This window comes from Dermochelys coriacea, chromosome 1 (assembly GCF_009764565.3).
Source record: "Dermochelys coriacea isolate rDerCor1 chromosome 1, rDerCor1.pri.v4, whole genome shotgun sequence".
NCBI classification, from domain to species: Eukaryota; Metazoa; Chordata; order Testudines; family Dermochelyidae; genus Dermochelys; species Dermochelys coriacea.
The window spans coordinates 154,965,302-154,973,333 of NC_050068.2; positions in this window are offsets into that span (position 1 = coordinate 154,965,302).

Sequence of the window (8,032 nt, forward strand, 5' to 3'; positions counted from 1 at the left end):
CAAAAAGCAACAATAGGGTAAATCTCAGCAGCTTTGCCCAAAGAGAGATATTTTTTCTGCACAATTCTAGTGGTAGTAGTTTTGTCTGGTAACATTATTCAACAATAATTTTCACCTGAGTGAAATCAGACACCTAAGATTGTAATCAAAACTGAAGCTCAGATTGTAATTGCAGGCCCATGAAGCTACAGTGTTTATATAGGTGTCCAACAGTTAGGTCTCAGTACACAGTAATCTTCAGTACAGGATTTAAAAGGTCCAACATAGCAATTAAAAGAAATAAGGCAAAGGTATTTCATTGTCTGGTGCATCTTTTTAAAGAAAACTATATAAAAAACAAAGTTGGCAGGTTCAAATCCTAAATTTAAACTTAATGGTGAAATCCTAGCGGATCTTAAACATAAAAAAGAAGCTTACAAGAAGTGGAAGCTTGGACATATGACCAGGGAAGAGTATAAAAATATTGCTCGGGCATGTAGGAAAGATATCAGGAGGGCCAAATCGCACCTGGAGCTGCAGCTAGCAAGAGATGTCAAGAGTAACAAGAAGGGTTTCTTCAGGTATGTTGGCAACAAGAAGAAAGCCAAGGAAAGTGTGGGCCCCTTACTGAATGAGGGAGGCAAGCTAGTGACAGAGGATGTGGAAAAAGCTAATGTACTCAATGCTTTTTTTGCCTCTGTTTTCACTAACAAGGTCAGCTCCCAGACTGCTGTGCTGGGCAACACAAAATGGGGAAGAGATGGCCAGCCCTCTGTAGAGATAGAGGTGGTTAGGGACTATTTAGAAAAGCTGGACGCACAAGTCCATGGGGCCGGACGAATTGCATCCGAGAGTGCTGAAGGAATTGGCGGCTGTGATTGCAGAGCCCTTGGCCATTATCTTTGAAAACTCGTGGCGAACGGGGGAAGTCCCGGATGACTGGAAAAAGGCTAATGTAGTGCCCATCTTTAAAAAAGGGAAGAAGGAGGATCCTGGGAACTACAGGCCGGTCAGCCTCACCTCAGTCCCTGGAAAAATCATGGAGCAGGTCCTCAAAGAATCAATCCTGAAGCACTTAGAGGAGAGGAAAGTGATCAGGAACAGTCAGCATGGATTCACCAAGGGAAGGTCATGCCTGACTAATCTAATCGCCTTTTATGATGAGATTACTGGTTCTGTGGATGAAGGGAAAGCAGTGGATGTATTGTTTCTTGACTTTAGCAAAGCTTTTGACACGGTCTCCCACAGCATTCTTGTCAGCAAGTTAAGGAAGTATGGGCTGGATGAATGCACTATAAGGTGGGTAGAAAGCTGGCTAGATTGTCGGGCTCAACGGGTAGTGATCAATGGCTCCATGTCTAGTTGGCAGCCGGTGTCAAGTGGAGTGCCCCAGGGGTCGGTCCTGGGGCCCGTTTTGTTCAATATCTTCATAAATGATCTGGAGGATGGTGTGGATTGCACTCTCAGCAAATTTGCGGATGATACTAAACTGGGAGGAGTGGTAGATACGCTGGAGGGGAGGGATAGGATACAGAAGGACCTAGACAAATTGGAGGATTGGGCCAAAAGAAATCTAATGAGGTTCAATAAGGATAAATGCAGGGTCCTGCACTTAGGATGGAAGAATCCAATGCACCGCTACAGACTAGGGACCGAATGGCTCGGCAGCAGTTCTGCGGAAAAGGACCTAGGGGTGACAGTGGACGAGAAGCTGGATATGAGTCAGCAGTGTGCCCTTGTTGCCAAGAAGGCCAATGGCATTTTGGGTTGTATAAGTAGGGCATAGCGAGCAGATCGAGGGACGTGATCGTTCCCCTCTATTCGACACTGGTGAGGCCTCATCTGGAGTACTGTGTCCAGTTTTGGGCCCCACACTACAGGAAGGATGTGGATAAATTGGAAAGAGTACAACGAAGGGCAACGAAAATGATTAGGGGTCTAGAGCACATGACTTATGAGGAGAGGCTGAGGGAGCTGGGATTGTTTAGTCTGCAGAGAAGAATGAGGGGGGATTTGATAGCTGCTTTCAACTACCTGAAAGGGGGTTTCAAAGAGGATGGCTCTAGACTGTTCTCAATGGTAGCAGATGACAGAACGAGGAGTAATGGTCTCAAGTTGCAATGGGGGAGGTTTAGATTGGATATTAGGAAAAACTTTTTCACTAAGAGGGTGGTGAAACACTGGAATGCGTTACCTAGGGAGGTGGTAGAATCTCCTTCCTTAGAGGTTTTTAAGGTCAGGCTTGACAAAGCCCTAGCTGGGATGATTTAACTGGGACTTGGTCCTGCTTTGAGCAGGGGGTTGGACTAGATGACCTTCTGGGGTCCCTTCCAACCCTGATATTCTATGATTCTATGATTCTATGATTAGGTTGCAAGTGAAAGTGACTTTGTGATCTCATCCTAACCCTTTGTCATGATTTGTTCAGATCCCAATATCGTATTAATAATTGTAAAAACACTTCTCCCATTGACATAGCTGCTGCCTCTTGCAGAGGTGGATTAACTATGCCGACAGGAGAAGCTCTCCCATCGGTGTAGTAGCATCTTCACTGAAGCACTACAGCGGTGCAGCTACACCTGTGCAGCGCTGTACATGTAGACAAGCCTTTAGGATGGTATTTGTGTTCCTCAGAGGATTATGCAACCACAGTCTCATAGCTATAATATTTTTAGTATTAATAGTAAACGTACTTAGACCAAAATATCACTAGGGGCCCAGTCTTGAAGGAGGTAATGCTCCATAATACTGCTTTATTTATCCAAGACTCTTTTTCACTAGACTCCCAGAAAACAAGTAACCTGAGGGTTTGCATGTAATTCCATTTATCTATACTCCACTGAACCAGCATTCTCTCTTCTTTGAATTGTGTGGTTACGAGTCACAGGTCTGGCCTGTGCCTTACAACCTCAAAACATTATTTGTTCTGTTTCTGAGGGTTCAAAGTATTTTCCCCCATGTGCTTATTCAGCTATTAGCATGGGTACTTTTGTACCTTTCTCCAGGAACACAGTTACCTGTCTTATTTTTTCCCTCCTGCATTGTTACCGTAGTAAACAGATAGCCTATGTTGTACTTAGGCCGTTGTAAAAATGTGCTATCATTGTGACTGGTTGCAGCAAGAACTTTTGGGGCAATTGGAAACCCTTAAGTCAAGCCTTCAGAGACTCCTAAGTCTGCTCAGCACCTGATGGGAGTGTTGTAGACCTTTGAAAAATATGCAGGACACAGCCAAAGGCCTGAAGAAGGACATGTAGGTCAGTTGGAACAGAATCAAGCATTTGTCAGAAGGTAGAAGGAAAATCAGCAAAGAGCAGGTGCAAGAAGACATGATTAAAGATCCTGAAAGAGTATGCATTAAGCATATTATAGGCTAGGCAACCCGCTATCTATCTACAGCAGAAACTGAGGGCTCATGCTCACTGCCCAGAAGCTGTAGGCTCAAATCAGGCCTTCTGTGACCAAAATATAATACCAAATAGATAGCTTCTCATTGTCTATTTACTAGCAAAGCAAACAAGCAAAAGGTGCAAGGTATCTACAAAACAAGTCTCTACCATCCTTTTAGCTCAACTTCATCAGAAACTGATTCACTACTGGATCTCCCTTCTTATACAGATTCCTGCTTCCTGATACAGGAATCATCATCACCTGGGCTCATCCCCATTCAGTAGTAGTTTCTCTGCATCCCTGCAGTGAAGCAAGACACCTGTAACTTCCTTGTGCTCAAGGACTGGTTTCTCTGACCGTCTCCTCGTCAAAGCTGAGCCATGGTCTATACACCCTATAACAAAGCATCCTTCTGCCTGAATGTTTATCTGACCCTTTCACTGCTCAGCCTGCACTACTTGTGATACAGATTAAGAAACCATCATGATGTGGTGTTATGCATATGACCCCAGGCCCTGAAAGAACTGAAGCTGCTGACCTCATGGGACTTAGGCACCTACATACCTCAGAGGATCTGGGACATGTTATATTATGATTGTAAGCTCTTTGGGGTGGACACTGTCTTTTCAGCTTGTGTCTCTACGGCGCCTAGCACAATGGGGTTCTGGTCCATGACTGGGGGTGCTAGGTGCTACTGCAATACAAATAATAATTATTAATGTAATATGTCATTACACTCAATGTATAGTGACAAATCACAAGCTAATGGCAAGGTTAATGTGCTGTGTTCGCTATTTTATTCATGCTTGACACATGTTTTTAGAGATTGGGAGAGAGCAGCTAAAAGCAATAAATAAGATTTAATGCAAATAGGAATAATATGGTAACAACAGAGTCTGTCATTATTTACTGTAATGATAAATACTGTCAGTGACCGCCTCATGTGAAAGGGTATTAACTGCTGTAGCCCTGACCCGTGTATGGTGAGTGGTACCAGAAGATGCAGTTTAGCTTTTTGCTAACATTCCTGGGATATCTTTATTTAATATTGCTCCTTATTTGTATAATTACTGAGTTTTACTCAAGAGGAAAATGTGGAAAGGAAAATAATAAGAAAAAATGGCGTGAAAAAGCATGCTCTTTAATTATTGGCCAGCAATAGATGTACCATAGTTAAGTTTGCAGGATGGTTTATATTTAAATATGAATTTTGCACCCTCTTTAAAATCAATGTGTGTGGTCAGATAGGCTTGGAAATTAGTGTGTCAGTTCAGGGATTGGGGTAGAATTTGTGGTGCATATTTTATTCCATTTGGTCAAGGTTTATTTGAGATATGACTCTTCAAAGTATGTCCTAATTTTAAAAAATCAATATTCTTACAATGCTTTTTTGCCTACAGGCAGAGAAAGCAAGATCCAGGATCCCCCTGAAAATAGTTGAATGAGGAGGTTACTATAAGGGGAAAACAAAGAATAGTCACATGGTTAATATAAAGGACTAGGAGCAAGGAGAACTGGGTTCTATCCCTGGCTTTGCTGCAGCCCTCCTGTGTGATCTTGGGTACATCACTTTAAATAGAACTTTTGGATGTGGCCGCTATCTTTGAGGCACAGAGGTGAAAGCCAATCTCTTCTCTATAAAATGGTGATAACACTAGGGTGTTGTATAGATAAATTCACTTGTGTTTGGGATATTTAAAAAAAGTGGAGCTGAGGAAGGGGAGTTGGAAGGGATGTGGGGGCCCAGAGCTTTCTCAGATAGGGGAGAAGAGCAACAAAACTAGAGCTGTGTTGGGGCATATGGAAAATAGTGGGACGATAAGAACAGCGTCAGGGTAGAGTTAAAGGCTTGGATCTCTCTTATGTACGGGGGAAGTGTGGGGCCCAGAGGGACCAAGTAGCTATGGATAAAGTGGGCTAGGGAGCCAGGGGAGAAACCCAGGTCCTTCCTTTGGAGGTCTATGTGGACTTTCTGAGGAAATAAGTTCTACCATGATGGTTTAAAATAGAAGCCATTGGGAGGAGGGTTCTGTCTGATACAGAAACTTGCAAAGAATCTTTTGGTACCATTTCCAAAGCACCTTAGGGCTTGTCTACACAGCACTGCAGGTTACTCTACAGTGATGTAGAGTGCTCTAACGTGTTGCACTCTAACTGCCCCATTTAAACTGTGCTGGCACAAACCAAGAGGCACCTGGTGCATGTTAACATAGTCCTGCTTGAAAAGGGACTACATCAGCGCAAACTGGGTACCTTTTAGTTCATGCCAGCAGGGTCTCCAGAGGGCAATTAGAGTGCAACACATACAGTTAACACCCCTGTAGAGAACACTATGGTACCATGTTGACAAGCCCTTAAGATTTAGAAGCCTAAGGTCATTTCCAAAAGTGACAACCTCCCAAATCACCCTTTTGGTGTCTATACCGCACATTCTCTGATGGCGGGGTGTGGAGTACATGCACTGCACACACTCTCCTTAGCACGGGTATAAATAGCCGTGTAGGTGGTGAGGCATTGCTTAGGTGAGTTGAGTAAAGCCATGCCAGAATATTAGGGCATCTTAGCTCCCTACTGCTGTAGCCTTTCCCCACCACAGGGGAAGACTCCAGCAGTGGGAAAAGGCTCTGACAGAGGGGAGCTCTCAGAGCCTTTCACTAACACTTTTAGCTAAACACCGCAGCATTGAGGCAGCCTGTGGTGTGTAGCTACATCTACCCTACACGCCACACCCAGTGTAGGCAATGTCTTAGGCACCTTTGAAAATGTTATCCTTGACTCCATATTCATATTTCTGTGAATAAAATATCCCATCTAAATTGCACAAAGATATGTGTGCTTTCACCATATATGTGTGTGTGTGTGTGTGTGTGTGTTGTATAAACTGTGTTGCATTGTGACTGTTCCGGAAAGAAACAGGCAAAATGCATCATAAAGAAAATCCATCCTGGGTAACTTAAGAGGATACAGTTTACATGTGAAAATAATAGAACTCATAGTCTGGGAGCCATGCAGCACTGAGACGAGCACAATTAATTCTGATGTTTGTCTAAGAAAGAATAATATGAATAAGCAAACCCTTCTTATAGTGTCTTGTGGCAGAGAAAGCTTTTACTTTACACAGGGGCATGTGAAAGGTGGGGCAAGCAGGCGCACATCCTCCCAAATAATCGGCGGGGGCGCAGAACTCCTCCAGCCTAAAGGGCTGCTGTGGGGAGAGCTAGCTCCTCCATCATGGGGCCACAAAACATGCCCCTCCAAAAGCTGTGGAATGTAAATTCCTGTGCATGCCCCTTACTTTACAGGTGTGGGTGGTGTACCATTCCAACATTCTGTGAGTCATGGCTAATTTTCAGGAAGCTCATATGAGTTTCTGCAACAGAGGAAACTCACTCCATTCCCAAAGGGGTCAATGTTGAATTAGACTTCTAATTTTTTTTTATTTTATTTTTTAATTCGTAATAATAAATGTGTAGGGTCTGAATAGCATGTTTCTCATTATATAATGTAGTCCCCGTCTTAGCTCTTTAAAATTCCTCCTGCCTTGCAAAACACTTCCTGCCCTGGGCCCTTGGATGAACTTCATGGAACAATGCTGAGTTCCTGCTGAAAAAAAACACCACATTTCCATCACGTCAGAAGGAATTTTAAAGGGCTAGGACTGTATTTTGTAAAATGGCAGCTCTCTCCCTCAGAAGCAACGTTTAGCTGTGAATATCCATGCATAAAGTAAACAGTGTCTAGGAACTACATAATGCTGTTGTAATTCCTCCTTTAGGCTACCATATCTGTAAGTGAAGACTTACAATATCAATACAGTGCTCAAGTGAAAGCCTTTTTCCAGTCCCCTTTTTCTCCCTTATGGAAACCGCTGGTGGTTCAGAATCCCTGTTATTATTCTGCACTCCTTTGGTGTCTTTTTATTATTTCTCTGTCCTCACTGGGGTACACAAAACCTCCTTGTTTACAGTCATTTGTGAACGTTTAGCCATTTTCCAGGTCAGTCATGGAGCTATTACACAGGAGCAGGCTGAATAAATTCCCACCCCCCGCAAAAAAGTCAATGCATTGCTCTATATGGTAACGCTTTATCTTTGGTCTTTCCACCCACTATCAGTTCAGAAGGCAGCGTTCATTTCCAAGCCATTTTGAGTTATTTTCCCAAGTCAGACTTCATGAGACACTGTCAAATTCTTGACTACAAACCGGGTCTATTACATCAGTTCCATTGCCTTCTATCACTCATTTTCTAATTCTATCATAAAAAACAATCAAATCTGTCCAGCGAGATTTGTTCTTTATAAATATTTGCTGCCAGTTGCTTATTTGAACTCTGCTCCCCACTAGAGTTGTCCAGTCATGTAAATAAGGCTGTAGTGAATAGAAGTCTCCTTGACCTACAGCTGTCACAATCACAGTGTCATTTGGCTCAGAACAAGATTTCATATCAGGTTACAGTAAGTGCAATAGCTTAAAGGCATGAAAATTTATATATTAATTATATTGAATTATATTATATTATAACAACAGCATTATGACAATCACTTCATTGACATGTTTCGCCACTATGGAAGCAGATTGTAGTGAAGTGTGACAAAGTGGGGATTTTCCCTTGTTTTGGCACATGTGAGTCTTACTGTTTTGCATGAATGCTGTGTGTGTGCCT